Source organism: Colius striatus, chromosome 1, assembly GCF_028858725.1.
Source record: "Colius striatus isolate bColStr4 chromosome 1, bColStr4.1.hap1, whole genome shotgun sequence".
NCBI classification, from domain to species: Eukaryota; Metazoa; Chordata; class Aves; order Coliiformes; family Coliidae; genus Colius; species Colius striatus.
This window is the reverse complement of record NC_084759.1, coordinates 113,240,377-113,259,796: the sequence shown is the minus strand read 5'-3', so window position 1 is coordinate 113,259,796 and position 19,420 is coordinate 113,240,377. Positions and strand designations below refer to the sequence as shown.

The 19,420-nt window shown below is 39.1% G+C and overlaps 1 protein-coding gene across 1 annotated transcript in view; it reads left to right on the top strand.

The window, feature by feature from the left end:
* Nucleotides 1-19,420, top strand: part of NECTIN3 (nectin cell adhesion molecule 3) — a 66,909-nt gene that overhangs the window by 9,704 nt on the left and 37,785 nt on the right. The gene's annotated exons all lie outside the window — the stretch shown is intronic.

The window sequence follows — 19,420 nt, the reverse complement described above, 5'->3', positions numbered from 1 at the left end:
AACTTCATGAAATTCCACAGAAGTCAATGTCAAGTCTTTCTGGAGCAGAATGACCCCTGTCAACAGCATAGAAACATTGCCAACTGGTGAACAACAACTTTACACAAAAGAACATTGGGATCCTTGTGGTACATTATGTGCCTTTGCATTTTAAAAGGTGAAGGGCATACTGGGTGTGGTCAGACAGTTGAAGGAAGCATTTACTCACAATTACCCTAAACTTGTGAGACTGCATTTGAAGCACTGTGCTCAATTTTATTCTCCTAAGTGCAAGGCAGATGCTGAGGTGTCTGTGGAAGGCCTCTAAGACAGGGAGTCAGCAGCATGTGATTCATGAAAAGGGACTGAGAAATGAGTTGATTCAGCTTTGAAAACAGTCTTAAGTGGGGGATCCTAATTGTTGGCTATAACTGTTTGATAAAAGGTGAGAGAGAAAATGAAGACAGATTCTCCTTAGCTATGCACAGGGTAAGGACAAGAGGCAACAGACACAAGCTACAGCAAGGGAAATTCTAATAACCCATTTTCCCACTTGGAAAACGAAACACTGAAATAAGTTGTGGAATCTCAGACATTGGAAATACTCAGAACCTGACTATGGTATGACCCCGAGCAACTTGATCCAACTTCAAAGTTAGCCCTGCTTTCAGTTGGGGGTCGGATTGGATAACCTCCAGAAGTCCCTTTCAGTCTAAATGAGCTTCATTCCGTGCACGGGTAGGCAGAAGCTAGTATACTATAGTCACTAGCCCTTGAAGAAAAGTTGTTGTTGTAAGTCTTTTTCTATTAAGATGAAAATGTTCAAGTAAAGTCTGAAACAAGTTTTTCCTATTAAGCAATTTGACTGCTAAAAGCTTACTTGAAAGTTGGATCACACTGTTAATCCCTAATGTTGGTAACAACTTCTAGAGAATTTCTTAAAGGAAGATTTACTTTCATTTCTTCTCTTACTTCAACCAGCAGCCAGTAAGACCTGTCTCTTAGAGTACAGAGCTGAGTGGCCGTGTGATAGACACTGAAAATGTAGTTTACCAGTAAGTCGTAGCTGTTAAACACAGTGTTAATATGCTCAGCTCTTACTTAGACTTACTGTCTTACTGCAGTTTCTGGACAAAAAGGGTTAACTTCCTGGAATAGCTCCCAGTAGAGGGTGGCCTTAAGAGCTAGGAAAAAAAAAAAGCCAGTGGAGTCATCAATGCAGGGGGAAGCAGGCTTCTGCATAACTTTGTAATGTAATTGGTAACTCATCAGATCTTGTCACGGACAGCTGAGATTTATGCACTGTATTTCTGATTTGCTGCTCTTGACAAAATATGTTCATTTTATGTTTCATTGTATGGCTGCAGTTAAATGTTGGCAGATAACATTCAAACTTTACAAGTAATTGTGAATGTGAAGTTAATGTTTAGCTGTCTTTCTGAGCTTACTTGAGATTTAGCTACTTCATGTAGTGCAAAGTACAGTCTCCCTTCTCCTACCCCACACCTCAGTTCTCTAGAAGATGGTACATGGAGAGAATAGATGTGAAATTGAAGGAGTGGTCTGCCTAAGAAAATTGGGGCTTTTCTAGGGACTGAAGGTCTTGTCCCTTCATCTAGGACATCAGATGTCAGTGTTCCTGACTAGTTTTTAATAGTTTTCTAATATCAGTGTAGGCAGTACATTTCTGGAAGCAGGGAATGCTGAATGTTTATGACTGTTGCTGTATACTTTTGTTTGAAGTACTTTCTTAAAATCAATTTCTAAAAAAAATCTTCCAAATCCTAAACCCTCCAGAGTCCCAGATCTTGATACCTGGGTGTTTATTGTATGCAATTTAGAATTTTTGCTTGTACAGAGTTTTTCCTAGCCTATTGTTTGGATTTGTGTGGTGCTACTTTGGGTCATGGGGGAGGACCTGCAGTTGTGGCCTCTGTAAGAAGTTGCGCTAAGTCAGAGCCACCTCTGAGACTGAGCCAGCTAGGCACCTCTGCCAATCACTTCTTAAGGGAGAGTTGGAGGAGGTGAAAGGAGTGGGATGAGAGAGAAGCAACCACACAGATCCCAGGGTCAATGAGGAGATGTGTGGTGCAGGGACCTCCCTGCATTCCATGGTGAGATAGCAGCTGTACTGCTGCAACCCATGGAGTGTAATTGTAAAATTGAGATTTGCTGACAGCTCGTGGAGGGCCCCATGCCAGAGAGGCTGGCTGTGCCTGAATGAGCTGTTACTTTGGGAGGTGCTGTTAGAGCAGAATGTGGCTGGAGTTCTGCTGCCACAGAGGAGACCCATGCTGGAGGAGTCTATGAGGAGCTACAGCCCTTAGGAAGGGCTTACACTGGAGAGGTTTGTTAAGGCCTGTGTCCTCTAGGGGAGACCTTGTATTGGAGCAAGGAAGAATGTGAGAAGTTAGCCTTCTCTGAGGAGGAAGGAGTGACAGAGGCCAGCTGTGAGGGACTGGCCACACCTCCCATTACCTTTCCCCCTGCTCTGAGTAGTGAGGAAATAGAGATATTGGGATTAGGGAGCTCAGCCCAGGAAGAGGACAGGTGTGAGAGGAAGGAGATCTTAAAAGACAGATTGTATTTTTTCTCAACATCGTGCTCTTGGTTTTACTTTCTGTCCTGTTTCTAGTTCATGGTGGGTTAAACTGATCTTTTCTTCCCCAACTTGAGTAGTTAAGTCTTTTGCTGGGAATCGTAACTGTTTAGTGAGCCATTCCTGCCATTCTCTCAATTCCCAAGGCCCTTTGGGGTTTTTTTTCTGCTCTTGTCTCACTTGGGTCTCCACTATTCCACCACAGAGGTGGGGCTGTATGAGGGGAGTGAGAGAGTGGCTGCATGGTGCACTGTTGCTGACTGAACTTAAACCATGACACTTAATCCTTGAGCTTTCTTTAAGGACTATGTATGCTCACACCACCAAATGCAGTGGGCAATCTTTCTGAGTGTGCTATGGTCGTTTTCTGTTTAAAGTTGGAGAGTTGTCCATTTCTGCTTGACTGTATTTTTTGCTGAAACTTCCTGTGTCAAATTAATATAGTATTTAAAATGTTAAAGCAATCATTTTTGCCATTTGTCTTGTGAGTTTGTGTGACCAGGTTTTGGTAGTGGGGGGGCTATAGGAGTGGTTTCTTTAAAAAAGCTGCTAGAAGCTCCCTTTGTATCTCAGAGGGCCAGTGCCAGTTGGCTTTGAGATGGACCGACTGCTCACCAAGGTTGTGCCAGTTGGCAATGGAGCTGATTAACATATAGCAGAAGGGGAATAAATTACTGGGCAGTTGTTAAACTGCATCAGAAGAAGAAAGTAAGAATGTGAGAACATCTTTGCAGACACCAAAGTCTGTGGAGAAGGAGGAGGTGCCCAGGCACTGGAACAGAGTGAACCATGGTGAGGCAGGCCCTGCCCATGGAGGCCACGGTGGAGCAGAGATCCACTCAGAGCCTGTGGAAGATCACACCCAAGTGGATGGATGCCAGAAGGAGACTGTGACCCTGTGAGAAGCCCACAATGGAACAAGTTCCTGGCAGGACCTGGGAACCCATGGAGAGAGAGGAGCCCATGCTAGACCAAATTTACTGTCAGGACTTGTGACCCCATGGGGGATCCATAGTGGTGCGGTTCATTCTTGAAAGACTGTTTCCTCCATGGGTGAGACCTACATTGGAGAACTGTCTCCCATGGGAGGGACCCCATACTGTAGCAGTGGGAAGCCTCCCCCTGAGAGGAAGATGTGCTAAAGACTGTAATGAACTGACCGTAACTCCCTTTCCCTGTCCACCTGTGCTGCTTGAGGGAGGAGAAGGTAGAAACTTGGGAAGGAGAGAGGTGGGGGGAGGTGTTTTAAGGTTCAGTTTTTATTTCTCATTTTCGTACTCTGTTTTGATTGTTCATTAATAAATAATTTCTCCCCAAATTGTCTCTGTTTTGCCTGTGATACTAATTGCTGAGTGATCTCCCTGTCTTTATCTTGATGCATGAACTCTTAGTTATATTTCTCTCTCCCCTCTCCAGTTTAGGAGGGCGAGTGGCACCCAGCCAGGGCTAAACCACCACATGTTGTTTCACCCATAATGGCTGAAATGCCATATGTAGTTGTGGTTTTTAAAGTTCTAAGTCAGGAGTTGTTTCTCCTTAAAACTTCCATCTTGGTTAATAGGAATTTCATAGACTCTGCTTTTCAGTGTGGCACACTTTTAAATGGTCATCATTTTGGCTTGTCAATACCAACTAGCATTTCTAGTAGTATATGTTAAAAAGCTGTTGGATTTTTTTGTCATTTTTTTAAACTTGTCATGTGTTTATACTGAATGAACTTCCTTGCCTAGGACAAAGGAAAATTATCTATGTACTCTTCACTTTGATTTTATTGGCCATTATCAACTGAACAGTTCAGAAATCCTTCTCCCTCCTGCCTTTACTTTTGATTAGGTAAAATAGAGCTTTGTTCTAGGAGATGTAACTTAACCATGATAACTTCTTATTAGTTGTTTTCTTTGAACAAGTTAAGCAGTAATTGTGAAATTCTGAAACTGACATTTTTTTCTCAGAGTCCATAAATGCAGGTGAACTTTAACTATTGTTAATAATGAATGGAGAAGTGGAGGCTATTAGAGTTAATACATAGATTCTGGCTGACCATCGTAACTTTCTTGTGCTGATTAGTGTACTTATTGTGAAGTGCGTGATGGATCAGATATTAATTTGCAATCCCTAAGATTTCAGCAGTTACAGCTCAGCCCAGCTACAGTGTCAGTGATTTGAGGATATCCGCTGTAGAATTCACTTAGCGCAGTGTAGAGTTATAACTTTGCTAGGCATTGAAGTATTGGATGGAGAAAGTAACTACTGCTCACTGTTTTTATGGAATATTTGCACCTAGTTCTGTGCATCTTAGTTGTCTCCTGTTTAGTGTGGGGGATCTGGTGTTGTTGGAAAGAGAAGGAAGATGTTTATCAAAGATTCCTTTGGGGTATGGAAGTACCCTATCTGCAGATGTGGTTTGTTGTCTTTACCTTTCCCACTTTTTGGGCCATTGGATTGACGATATTGTGGAGAGATTAAATCTGGTCTTTTGACTGCTACATTTTGCAGACATCCATGTGATCACTAATGATTCTGCCAATGGTCACCCAGCATTATTGAGAGTGAATAAGGAACTCTGGAGGCAAAGGTTGAAGGACATGAGTACAGAGCCCACAACCTGAGAGCCTATCCCAGTGAAAGGAAAGATTCAGGCAAGAATGAATGCATCTCACTTAAAGAGCAAGGGCTGCTGAGCCAGAAACAGAGTCTATCTGACAAAGTAATGGGGGAGTTTCTTTTCCAATAATGTTAACTTGTGAGGAGAACTTTAAACTAGATATGTTGGGATGTCCGCACTTTTTTTTTCTGAAGAGTGGACATGAGAAGCAGTAAAGAAGTGTCCAAGGGAATCATGATGGGAAAAGTTTTTTCACCTCTCCTTTGTAAAGGCAGCATAAATGAGCAACAACTTCAGATTCACTGGGATTCTGGCACCATGGTGGGAGAGTTTGAATAACTGGAGTAGTCCAATTAGGTGGATATATGCCTTTCAGGAAAGGCAGACTGGGAAGGTGAGAAAGAATTAATATTCTACTGAAGAGTGGCTAGAATGCATGGAGCTTTGCCCTTGAGCAGGTGTCAAGCCAGGTAAGAGCCTGGAGGTAGTGCTGAGTGGACAGATCAAAACATGTGACACTGCTGGCTCAATCAAAAAGTTGATAAAGCTTCCTTTAGGCATCTGGAAGAAGCCTTATGGTTGCAGGCTATGGCATTCATGAGAGACTTCAGCCACCGTGGATCTGCTGAAAGAGCAATAGAACTGGACACAAAAACCATCCAAAGATGTCCAAAGTGTTCTAAAGATAACTTGTTCATACAGGGCATCATGGGCCGACTAGGGAACATTCTCTCCTCAATCTGTTACATGTAAACAAAAGAAAAACTGATTGAAGATCTAACAGACAGTGGCACTGTTGACTGAAGTGGCTTCGAGGCTGAGGTTTGAAATACTGAGAAAAGTGGTCAGGACTGATAGAATTGTAACCTCAGACTATAAAAGAAAAGATTTCACCTTATTTGGACATCTGCTTGCTATATTCCCATAAAAAACTGTTCTGATGGGCAAGTGATGTGAGGACAGCTGTTGAATGATCTTCAAGAGAAACCTCCTTGAACTATAGTACATCCCCTGCAATGTGCAAGAAGTCAAACACAATGAAGCAGGAAGGATGGCCAGTACCTCTTCAGTCTTTACGATGTTCAGTGCCTGACCCCCCCCTCCCAGTTTTCTTCTCAAAAAAAAGAGGAACCAAACCAAACACTGAAACAGCAGCAGATATTGTGATAGCATTAAACTGAATTTCCAAATAAGGAGTAGAGAGATTTGGAGTCTGGCAGGAAGTGTGGGAAGGTGTTGGTCTGACCAAACCTTCAGTTAGCAGTCACTGTAGTTTTACTAGGACCTTTTTCTGGAGAGAATTCATATCATGAAAGTTGTAGTTTTGGATGGTACAGTAGGATCTTGGCTGTTGCGTTTCCTGGAGTGTAAGAGGCCCTAATTATGTGTAACTACTTGCTGATAGCAAGTTAGAATAAATATGACTTGGAGTTGTAGAGTATCTTAGGAAACTGAATGATTGAATAATGAAACAAGCTGAAGTGTAGATAAATGATCAGCGATGCCCCTGAGACCTCTATTGTGGAGGGGAGGAGTGAACTTCATGTATAATAGTATATTTGTATACTTGGAAACAAGACCTTGAGTATGTGATGATCAGTTCTGTGAACTGATGTGTTTTGTTTTTGTTTTTTTAAAGGATGTAGGGGCAAACAAAGTGTTCAAGTAAGAACAGAACATGCTATATGAATGTATAAATAGGTTGTTTGCCTGTTCTTCAAATACTCAATTTTGGTCCCTTAATCATAAAAGCAAATGAAAAATAAACAATATTAGAGTTGAAGTAGGTTCACAGGAGGGCAGGAAAGGTCAAAGATATGTAAGTGAGCTTCTAAGTGAAGTTGGCTAAGGCTTCTCAGTTAAGAAAAGAGGTAATTTATTGTGAGAAGTGCAGGAGAGGGAGGAATATGGTGGCACTTTTGAAATCATGAGTTATGTCAACAATGTGTATTCAGATTAACTCTTCCAAGTGCAAGTTGCTGTCTCGGGTTAAATCATGACAAAGCTAAAAGGAGGCAAGTTGCAAGCAAAGTTTTTTTTAGAATTGATGACAAGATTGCTGACACTCCATGACAGAGATTTCTGTACACACTGAAACCTTGTGAATCCAAGAGGAGATGGATCAGTACTTAAAAAAGTAAATTGAGAGTTAAGCTGATAAGTCAAATCAGGCTCAGGAGCACAAACCACCTCCCATGCTCTCACATGTTATTGCCCATATTTCTGCATGTGACTACTCCTGCTAATTTTTGGTGAAAAGTTATGCTGTTATGTTTCCAGGTAAATGGGAAACTCTGTGAAGTGCACAGAAGAAATCTTAGTTTAGAATTGCCATCTTTATCAAGGCACTTTTTTTTTAAATCTTTTTATATGAGTTACTGAAAGGTGAGGTTATAGAGGTGGTATCAATGATAGACACACACCCAACTCCAGCCATACATAAAATGTTTGGGTCACACGTTTATTTTGTAGTCAAGTAAAAATCTTTGAGGTTCTTTTTTCATCTGTACAACTGATTGTGTAGGCAATCCTGAAGTCAAGTGTGTCTGACTGAAGTACTGCTCTCACCTGAAGGAAAATCAGTTAGCCTTGTTTCAACAGGATTGTCCTTCACTGTCACAGCTTGGCATATCACATCTAGTTCTGAATGTGGTAGCATAATGGTGACTTATAGCAGCTTGTATGTCTCATGCTTATCTCTGAAGTGTGGAATGTCAACTGGAAGCTGTGTTGTCTTCAGTTTTACATTCCTAAGAGGAAAGAAGACTTTTCAGGAGGTCTTGCATATGAAGGCAGCTGCAAATAAGTTAGAAAGTAGCTACCATACCATTTTGAAGCATGTCCTCCGTCATGGTAGTATGTTAGCATTTGCTTTGAATTGAAAATGTAGTAATGCCAGCTTTGGAACTTCTAGACCTAGCTCTGAAGAGCATACTAGAATTGAAACCTTGTAGGAATGAACTGATCCAGAAAATGGCAATTTTTGTGTAATATATGTAATTGTTCCCCTGTGTCACAAGAGGCAGCTGTTAGTAGTTGATGGGGTTGAATTAAAGGCAAATGAAACTCCATGTACATGATTTATAGATGACAGGAAAGCTGAACTGATGTTTTAGCTGACTACAACTAAGTGTTTAGGTGTTAATCTGTCTCCTGAGTAGAATTGCTGTCATCACCTTGAATTCACAGGCCTGAAAATAAATAATTTCTAAGCAAGAAATGCTAAACTTGTCTAAACATCAGGTTATAAATAGAGTAAGAAGTGTACTCAAAGCTGAAGGCTATCTGTTATTTTTCCAGATTTTGTTTGTGGCTGACAAAGAGAAAACTAGCCTTTAAAGAGTGATTTAAGTATGTCCTCAACTGAACCACTGTGATAGACTAGTAGTAACTAATAGAGATTTCATGTGGATTCATATATACAGCTCAAAGTATGAAAAGCTTTAAAAAAATTCATCACGAAAGCTGAATATCTGCTTGTGGATCAGAATACATGACATAAATAAGACTGATTACCTGCTATGGGATAACTGTCCTGATGAAGAAAACCTTTACTGAAAAGAATAACTGCAAAAGATACAAATAGAAGCACATGGTGAAAAAGCAGCTGTCTGGTTCAACATGTTGAATACAACAATCAAGATAAACCCCAGATGCAGTAGGCCTGAGGATGAAAAAAGTAGGAGAGTACTCTTATCTCTAAGTAAATAGGTGCTAGCTAAAAGCACTTTTGCTTTTGAACATGGAACTTTTGGTTTCATAATTATTTTTAAGTGCTACTGTGACTGAGCATTAAAAATTAAATTAATTTGCCATCCTAGTTGTCTTCAGTTATTTTCTTATTTCTGTCTTCAGTAAATCCTTCATGTGTAACTGTTAGTTCCTTGCTTTGCAGAGCAATTTAAGATATTTTTGAAACAAAGGTGGAAAAACGTGAATCAGCAGGTTTCCAATAAGAGGACTGGGAATAAGATGTCTGAAATCTTTTCAGAGTAGTGATGGTCTGGGTAAACCAAATAGTCATGAGACCAAGTGGTATAAGTGTATAAAATGGATTGTTGCAAATAAACTCCTGAAAGGTGAGCTTGTAATTAAGTCCATCGACATGTCATACCAACTGGCAAGTACTTGAAGTACAGTGAAGTATTACTTCACTAAAAAAATCTGTTAATAATCTTACAGTAATTAGGCTGACAAAATCCTTAAACAACAGACCATGTCTCTACACCAGTGCATGATCAACTTAGGTTAGTTTGAGTGCTTGGTTTCTTGATAACTAAACATCAGACCTTTCTAAAAGTCTTACGGGTTTTCATTTGAAGAATTCACTTCCTTGATGCATGAAAGGTTTTCTTCATTCTAGTGGGGTTTGTTGTTGCTTGTGTTTGTGGTCGTTTGTTGTTGCTTCAGTTTGTCTGCTTCGTAACCTCCACGGGCATACTCAGCGGTGCATGTGTCATCTTTTTGCAATGTAAAACCTTTAGGACCGTTAGGTTACCTTCTTTGAGAACAATGATCTTCCAGTCCTTCCTTGTAGGTCACGTTTTCTAGACGTTAGAGCACAGTACTTTCAGACTCTAGGCAACTAATATCTGAAGTATGATGTTCAAGCTGAAAAATTCCAGATGGAGCCTCACTAGAGCAGAGAGATGACTTCTATATTGACATATTCTAGAGTGGTAGTTTCAGTTCGTGAAACATAATCGTCATATACTGGCACTTGATGTTAACTTTCAGGACAGTTTCTGCTCTCTAACCAGTTAATTAACATCTTGTATCTGTTCCTGCAGACTACCAGTCTAATTTGGACCCAGATTCTTTTCAGGCTAACTAGAAGTGATGTTTTTCTTTAATGTATAACTTCATGTGTTTTACGGTATCTAATGTAGTTGATTGGCCTTCGCAGTCCCACCAAGACATAAAAGAGAAGCACAGTGCTTTTTTTGACCTCCTACTATGTTAGATAATTTGTGTTTAAAAGTTATGTTACAGAGTACTTCAACCTTTTCCTCCAGGTTGATTTGTCAGAATTATTGATTCATCTTCTGTGCTTCAAAAGATTTGAAGAATAGTCTGAAGCTTACAGACTTTCCAGTCAAAACTTTGACTTGCATGAGTATCTGCTTTTTTATCAGTTTTGCTTTTCTTTTAGTGTATTTATACTTATTGCTCTGGTACTTGGATTCAAATGGGAATGTCAACCATTTTGTGATGTGTAGGGAGAGGAAGTGATGTATATTTCTATGGATAACTTTTAACTACTTATTTACTCTTCGTACTAGTTATTTGAGGGAGTGGGACTAACAATGAGATGTTCTCCTTCAGTCCTGCTTTTGAGCCTGACCCATTATTTGGAGAAAGGGCACCTTGTGGCCTTTTTTGTTTCTTTTTAAAGGAACTGGGATTTGGAGTTTTGTCTGGTTAACCAGATGTTGGAATGTTCATTGCAGAAGAGCTTCCAGCTGCCTCATAGCTTACTTAATGGTTCAGCATGTCTTGTAAACATCTGAATTCTTAGTATTAGGATAAATATGATTGTCTTAATTTGCTGGATGCTAATATACATAGAAAATCATAATGTAAGAGTATATAAAACACCCTGATGCTAATATGGTTTAAACTGAAGATCCAGATTAAGTTTTAAAGTTCATGGTAAACATTCATGGTGAGTAGTTAGATTCAAAGCTTTAATCTTATAAAATTTGCTTTCTAAAAGTATCTGTCCTTCACTACTCAATTTGAATTATGAGCTTAACTTTTTTTAACTTTTCCTCTAGTGTATTAGATTGTATTTAGTTTCCTGCTGCTTGATCCTAAAGGCCTGTGCAGCATGATGGGAAGCAGAGCATGCATAGGCAGTTTGTCTTATGTGGAGGTAGTAAAACTAGAACAGAAGTGTCAGTTAATATGTAAAGAAAACGGCACTGTGAAATAAGAGTAGTGGATTGCAGCCATGCCTGGCTTCAAGTGCAGAGGTGAGGAGCTTTTTTGAAGTTCTAACTTGTGACTGAATGAATTGGGCTCAAGCTGTGTGAATGGAGTTTTTACTACTGTTTTTTTTATTTGACTTCACATTCCATTGGGGTAAAATACCTCTTTCTAATTAATTTCATTGCTTTTCGTGATGAAAGCATGAATCTCGCTGGTAGTAAGTGTTCATTGTGGTGCTGTAGAGGCTTGCATACTTTACCACCTTGATTCATTTGTATTGAGATGATAGTATTTTGTATAATCTTGCATTATTGGGCCTTTTAATGAGCAATATGATCCTTCTCTCTGTGGGCTCTGGATGTTATCTTGTGAATGGTAGCTGTAACCTTCCCCACAAATATTGCTATCTATCTATAGATACACACGTTGATTCAGCAGCTAGAGGAAAATAATTGACTATCCTTTCCATCAGCTGTGGAGGATGAAGCCTTTTGGTAGAAGGGTGTGATATGTTGTCAGCTCTACTCCTAGAAGTGTCAGCTTGAAGGTTCAAAGGACTTAAATTCTGCAAAACATCGTATGATGGTACTTATCTGAGATTTTTTGTGACTTGAGGTTGATGTCTTAAGTTAAAACCCCTGCTTCAGCAAGAGTTAGCTGTTGATTCAGACAGTACTGAAATTGAGACTGACATTTTCATGTGTTCCCAAACTTTAACAGTTTTGTGGCCAGTGTCTTCAACTTCTAGGTTGCATGACATATTTTACCTTTGTGCAACTTTTTACAATTCTTAGATAGAAATGTTCCTCTTACTTTTACAGCCTCTGTAAGTGTGTAAACTCTAGTCACTTAGAGGAGAACTGCTTACATCTTAGATAATGTTAAGACAGGAACATAGTTTTGGTCCATTTGTAGTTATATGAAGTTAACATTCAGAATTTAAAAGATACATTTCCAAGTGATGGATGTCTGTGATATTGATATACAATGGGAGAAGTCTAGGCCAGTGAAGTTCCACAGGGATCGGTTTTGGTGCCAATCTTGTTCAACATCTTCATCAACGACCTGGGTGAGAGGACAGAGTGTACCCTCAGCAAGTTCACTGATGACACCAAACTGGGAGGACTGGCTGATTCCCCAGAAGGCTGTGCTGTCATTCAGCTGGATTTCGACCAGCTTGAGAGTTGGGCAGAGAGGAACCTCATGAGGTTCAACAAGGACAAATGCAGAGTCCTGCATCTGGGAAGGAACAACCCCCTGCACCAGTACAGGCTGGGGGTTGAACTGCAGGAGAGCAGCTCTGCAGAGAGAGACCTGGGAGTCCTCATTGGTAATAAGCTAAATATGAGCCAGCAATGTGCCCTCATGACCAAGAAGGCCAATGGCATCCTGAGATGCATCAAGAAGAGTGTGGCCAGCAGGTCAAGGGAGGTCCTCCTCCCTCTCTACTCTGCCCTGGTGAGGCCTCATCTGGAGTCCTGTGTCCAATTCTGGACTCCTCAGCTCAAGACGGACAGGGAAGTGCTAGAGAGAGTCCAGCGTAGGGCCAAGATGATCAGGGGACTGGAACATCTTTCATATGAGGAAAGACTGAAGGAACTCGAACTGTTTAGTCTGGAGAAGAGGAGACTGAGGGGTGATCTTATTAACATTTATAAATATCTAAAGAGTGAGTGTCAGGAGTTTGGGACATCCCTTTTTTCTATAGTAGCTAGTAACAGGACAAGGGGTAATGGGATGAAGCTGGAACACAAAAAGTTCCATTTAAACATAGGAAAAAACTATTTCACTGTTCAGGTGAGGGAGCCTTGGCACAGGCTGTCCAGAGAGGTTGTGGCGTCTCCTTCCTTGGAGATCTTCAAGACCTGCCTGGACACGTTCCTATGTGACCTGACCTAGGTGACCCTGCTTGAACATCACTTGAACATCAGTGAACTGAAAAAACCACCTGAGGTAGCTGGCAAACGCAGAGGAAAGCTAAGATGGTTTCAGTAGTCTTGGCTTCAAATAATTCATTTTCTGTTAATTTTTTTTTTTAATTTCTAGTGACCTTTTGTATGCCCATTAGTTATAGTAAACACTGAGCAAGATTTTAAGAATTGTTCTTCTAAGTTGGAAATAACATACCTCTAGTTTGCTTTTTTAAAAAGTGATGCTTTACAAAAAAGGGAAAGAGTACAGTTTTGTAAATACAGCCCTTATTGAAGCCACTCTCATTTCCTGTTTCCCAGCTAGCTTCTAAAAACTTCATCGATGAACTAGCATTCCACTTCAAGTGAGGATTGAGATAAAGCATGTCCTTAGGCAGGAACAAGAGGTTACTTTGCTGTCTCTTTGATGTAAGTGCAGGTTTTTCCTAAGTACTTGCTTAAGAATTCTAGTTGAAAGGTAGTGATGAAGCATTTTGCACTACTTCATCTTGAATTTCTTCCATTTTTTTGGTTTTGATCTTTTTTTGACACAGTAATTTGATCATATTCTGGTACTCAAAAGACACACACTGACTTCTTCCCAGTAATTTAAGTATATATTTTTATAAAGCCTCAAGTTGAGGTTTTAGACTCATTTTGTCTATGTCCTTAAGTGATTTGGTTCTCTAGCTAAACAAAACTGAAAATGCAACTAGAATGTACATCTGTACTCTTATTACTGATGTTGCGTTGCCAGTTGTGATTGACTGAGCCAGGAATGAGCCAATTCACAAGATTAAATCAGGACGAAAACAAGTGAGTTTTTGTAGGTGGGCTCTCTTAGGTACTTGATGAGTGCTAGTGCTGATGTAGGAGGAAGAGGGCTGGAACAATGAGTCTAAACTTTCTGCTCTCAGCTAAAATTAAACTGACCTAATGGTAATGCTTAGCTTGACCTAAAGAGTGTTTCATGGCAAGTTCTGCTGACATAGCGGCTTGCTGTCACAAAAATGGGATGTACTTCTCCATTGGAACTCCTCTTAGTTCCCTGCATTAATGTGTGCTAAGGCCAGGTATACCCATGAGCTGAATGACTTGCTGATGTACAGGAAGAATTCAATTTTTCTGCAGTTTGGCTTTATTGTCTTGTGGAAACAGTTGACAGCTAGTGCAAAACAAGTGACTATGAAGTGTCAATGTGGTCTCTGTCTTGCCGGTGGTGTGCTACTACTTCTAAAGCAGGTGCCAAAATGGACTGCTTTTGTAATTATACTTGTGCGTGGCTGTTCAGTATAGAAAATCTCTAAATCTGCTCTTTATTAAATCAAGTAACAAGCCTGAAAGTATGGAGAATACTCTAATTTCTTAGCATGAGTACTTTGTTGTATTAAGATGGTCTTTATTTTCAAGACCCTATATTTCCTTGGTATCTTTTTTCAGTTAATGAGAGAAGCTTAAGAATTAGTGGACAGTTTCTGTTATTGTCACCATTTGATAGCTCCCCGTTTTGTGGCTTTTAATTCTAGAAGTGAGACTTAGGGATTTTTTTGTTCTGTGTACTCTTCAAACTGCATTTTGACAGATTAAGTGAGACTAGTCTGTGCCTTGCTTTTTTGAATAAGATTCTTTCAATGGTTTGAAGCTGGAGACCTAGTGAACACAAGTAAACCAGATAAAAATTTTGGTTTAAAAATTATTAAATCCAACCTTTATCTGAAATAAAACAATCGCATGTACAACTTGGACTGAGATTTGTAGTACTGGGCCTTGAAGTCTGATCAATGTGGTGATGTGAAGTATGGGTGGGAGGTAGCTCATTTTGAGGAGGGAGCAGGGAATGTCAGAACTCAAAGGACCAAAACCATGTTGCATTGAAAAGTATTCTACCAAGTTTAGAACAAGAAGCTAATGCTTTTTTCCCCTGCGTTCTCAAATGAGATAACCAGATTTGAAATTTTGTTTTATGACTTGAAATTGATGTAGAGCAGTCTCATGGTATTTATTAATAAGGAATTGTGGAGTCATGAGTAGTAAATAACTGTCTTATTTAAGGCAGTTGTTAAAATTAGTGATAAGATGTGTTACGGTTCGAGAAGCTGAGATGCCAGCTATCACATGCAACTAAGAATTATCTGTGACATAGTTTGAGAGTATTATTAGCATGTTTGCAAACAGTTCAGAAAACAGATGCATCAGCTAGAGAGGTGTCCACTTGCTTAAAATCTATTAGGTAATTTTGTGATAGACTTGGATATGAAGTAGTATCGACATGGATTGGATTGCTGATCAGAAAATCAGTGCATCATAGGGACTTTGCTAAAATTGTAACATACAAGGTCAGTGTAGATGGCAGTCATACCATCTGAAACAGTACTGGACAATCTCTTGCTGATCAAAACCAGGTAAATCTCCTGTCTATTGCCTGTCTAGTCTGAACAGTTATATGACATATTTCATTCAAGGAGGAAATTTGGCTGAGAGATACAGAAAAGTAGTTCTAAAGCACTTATACAAGCTGCCTGATTTGGTGAAATTGAAATCTTTGAAATGATTTTGTATTGGATGCTGTATCACAATATGATAGTCAAATATTTATTCTAACTCATGAGTAGAAGTCATCTGACAGCATCTTCGATTAAGCAGATTATGTGAGAACTTCATTCCATGTTTCAAAGATGTGCTAGAACACACACAATTTGTCAGAGCACACAACTAAGAAAATGAGAGGGAAGACATAAGCTATTTTTCCAAGAGAGCAGAAGGAAGAGAAAAAAAATCCATGAAAAGTCAAGAAACTTAATGATGGTGTGTTTGCCCTGGAAAGTTAAGAAAGAAGATGTTGATTAATAAGTGAATACAAATGGTTTCCTTAAGGGATGTTGAGATGGGTAAGTCCCAGCAATGTTCCCTCATGGCCAAGAAGGCCAATGGCATCCTGGGGTGTATTAGAAGAGATGTGATGAGTAGGTTGAGAGAGGTTCTCCTCCCCTTCTATTCTGCTGTCATGATACTGTTTCTGGAATATTGTGTCCAGTTCTGAGTCCCTCAGTTCAAGAAGGACAGGGAGCTGCTGGAGAGAGTTCAATGCAGGGCCACAAAGATGACGGAGTGGAGCATCTCCCTTATGATGAAAGGCTGAGGGAGCTGAGGCTCTTCAACTTGAAGAAGAGGAGACTGAGGGGTAATGTCATTAATGTTTACAAATGTGTAAAGGGCAGGTGTCAGGAGGATGGAGCCAGACTCTTCTCAGTGATGTCCAATAATAGAACAAAGGACAACAAATCCAAGCTGGAACATGAGGTTCCAAAGAAATACAAGGAAGAACTTTCTCAGTGTGAGGGTGACAGAGCACTGGAATGAGCTGCCCAGATGAGTTGTGGAGTCTCCTTTTCTAGAGACATTCAAAACCCACCTAGATAAGTTCCTGTGTGAACTACTCTAGGTGATCCTTCTCTGGCAGAGGGGCTGGACTAGATCTTTCAAGGTCCCTTCCAACCCTTAACATTCTGTGATTCTGTAATAAGTAAGGACTTCAATATTATGAAAGTGCAAGCAAAAAAGGTCAGATTTCAATATTATATTTCAAGAGGAGGAGAGCTAGGCTTTATTAAAACAGTAAATGTGTCCTGTGCAGCAGTACCTTGGATCAGATAAGGAGCTGAATAATGTGGCCTTGAAGTGTCTTGTTCTTCAGAGTCTTGTGCATTGTAAACCTCTAAAGCTTTATTTTGCCTGTTATTTAAGTACAATATTTCAGCAAAATATTAACTTGCAAGAGGAAGTCTCGATGTCAAAGGAAATACCCATTTTGGAGTCCTGAATCCTATCCCTGAATATCAGCATAGTAATTAACCTGCTGATTTTAAGTGTTATTTTGATTGCTCAGCAACCAAAAGAAGTTAGTTAAATGGTAACTGGTTGAAGATTAAAACCAGGGATGCTATTGCAAATTAAAGATACAGTTGTTCTCACTTGAGCTTTATTTTTAAAAATTTAAGCACTTTAGAGTATATATACTATTATATAAACTATATTTAGCTTCAAGTTAAATGATTAACATAAATGAGTTCCTCTCGATTTTGGAGTCTGAACATGTGTCACAAGAAGACATAAGCATGTAAAATTCAGTGTAATGTTCTATTGTCCCTACTACCCTTATTGGAGAAGGTGAATGAACAAGATGCAACTGATTAATGTTCTGTAGCTGCAAGTGTGTCTGTATATATAAAAATGTACGTTAGGCCTCCTCAGTTTAGTCTGTAAATCTTGAAAGTGCAGCAGTAAAGAAGTTTGATCTGAAAATGGTCATGCAATTAATACAAAAACAACGTTCTAATAATACAAATGAGCTACTTGAAGTATTCCTTGGTGGGGAAAACAATTTTTTATTTTCACATCTTCAAAAAATGGATAAGTTTTGGTTGATTATGGAACTTTTTAAATGTACTCTGGTTATCTTAATGTAGCTGAAGCCTCTCTCTGATTATTGGAAGTAGAGTTGTTGAAAAATAATTAAAAGGAAGCAAACCAGCATATGTTCCACTAATTAGGATTACTTTCCAGTTCAGTTTGTTACTTTCCCAGAAGTCTGAGCAGCTCTTGTATAAGTTCACTTGCAAGGCTTTTCTAGGATTTTCTGTACACAATTTGTTGGAATGCTATACAGGTGTCATCATGTTAAGATTCAATAGATAGAAATATTACAAACTGATGATTTCTGAACCAATGTGTATTTTTCTTAACTGATGTTACAGAATATATATGTTCTGTACCTTCTGAAATACATTGCAGATATGTAATTTGCAAGCTTTATTTATATAGAAGGTAAGCAATAGTTAAATAGTTTCTAAGGAACACTATGCTTAAATGTAGGATTTTAAGTTTAGGCAGAATTGTGTGCATTTCAGTGTTCAAATAATTGTAGTCTTTGCAATTTCTGCATTAACAGTATGTATTAGTTCGAGTCACGAGGAGACAGGACAAAATGTTCTTCAATTACTCTTGGATTAGTTGTAGTAGATATTCTCTATATGAAACTTTACTTTCTTGCTGGTTGTTTGGGGTTTTTTTTCCCCTCACCAGCCCGTCTTAGTGACAAACATATCAATGATTTTGTTGTAAAGGTCTGGCTTAGTTTGATTTATTTGAGCAACTTAATGTTTTCATACTACTAACATTAGTAGGTTTATACTGAAGGAATCCATAGCTGAATCTCAAAATCATTGTTTAGTTGACTTCATTGCCTTAGTTATGTTTCGAACACTGAGAAGTCAATTGGTGGGGAGTGGAAGGCTTTTAACAATGAACTCCTATGTAAAGGGACATAGAGTTGTTTTATTGTTTTGGTTTGGTATTTTTCCCCTGAACATATAGAATCCCTTTTGTGGGAACTTCTTGTCTGAAAACAGACAAGAAGTTGTTAATGTCTGAAGTTGAATTATCTGTTTATGCTTGTGAAAATGGGGCTACTAAAATCTAGACTCGAATCTCATTCCATGGATGATTCTTCTCAGTAACAGCTTGACTACTGATTTAAAAGCTGAAGAAAAGAATCAGAGCAGTTGCAATGGCTCCATTAAGACTTAAGCGTAGTAGAGAAAATGTGAAGTTTTGGTTATCATGTTAGTTTACTCCAAGAGAATGAATGACTGGAGTTGCTGGAGCATCTGTTTGGGGAAAAAAATTGTGAACCTATGGTTTAATGAACCCATTCATGAAAGGAGATTGTGTAAAATGCTGAGCTCAGACTGCAGTTACTGCTGTGGAAAGTATTTTAGGCCTTTAAGATTCAATGTATTTTTGTGTAAGCAAACACTTGACTATACCTGCTCTTTGATATTTAATATGTTAATAGAGAGAAGATCTAATGTAAATATAATGGCCTACAGTGTAACAGAAAGATTGCATATGCATGATGGTACATATCTTCATTGGAAACTAGGACACTGAAGCTAATGTTGAATTCTTAGGTTGACTGTGGTTGTTGGAGTAGTTTGTGGGGTTTGAGGATATAGGTGTGTTGTTGGTGTGGGTTTTTTGAGTTGCTGCTTTGCTTTTTAAATGGTTAAGGGTATGGTAAGTGGTAGAAGTTTCACCTTAAATTGTCTTGATTAGGAGTCTTATCTTTTAAAGGTAGATATAAGTGTAGTAATTTAACTTAAATTTTTACCTGATGCTTTGGATCTATTTACTGGGTTTTTTTAAGTAAATATTAATTTCATGCAATGATGCTATCTAGTTAAGTTCCTAAAAGACTGGTACAGCAGTTAATTATCACGTCCTTTTTGTAGAAAGTTGTGTGTTAGTGATAGTATTCTCTTAAAAATGATTGCACTATGCCCAGCTTCAGTGTTTTTGCTTAAAACGTGCTTTTGTATGTTTCCACACTGCTGTGAA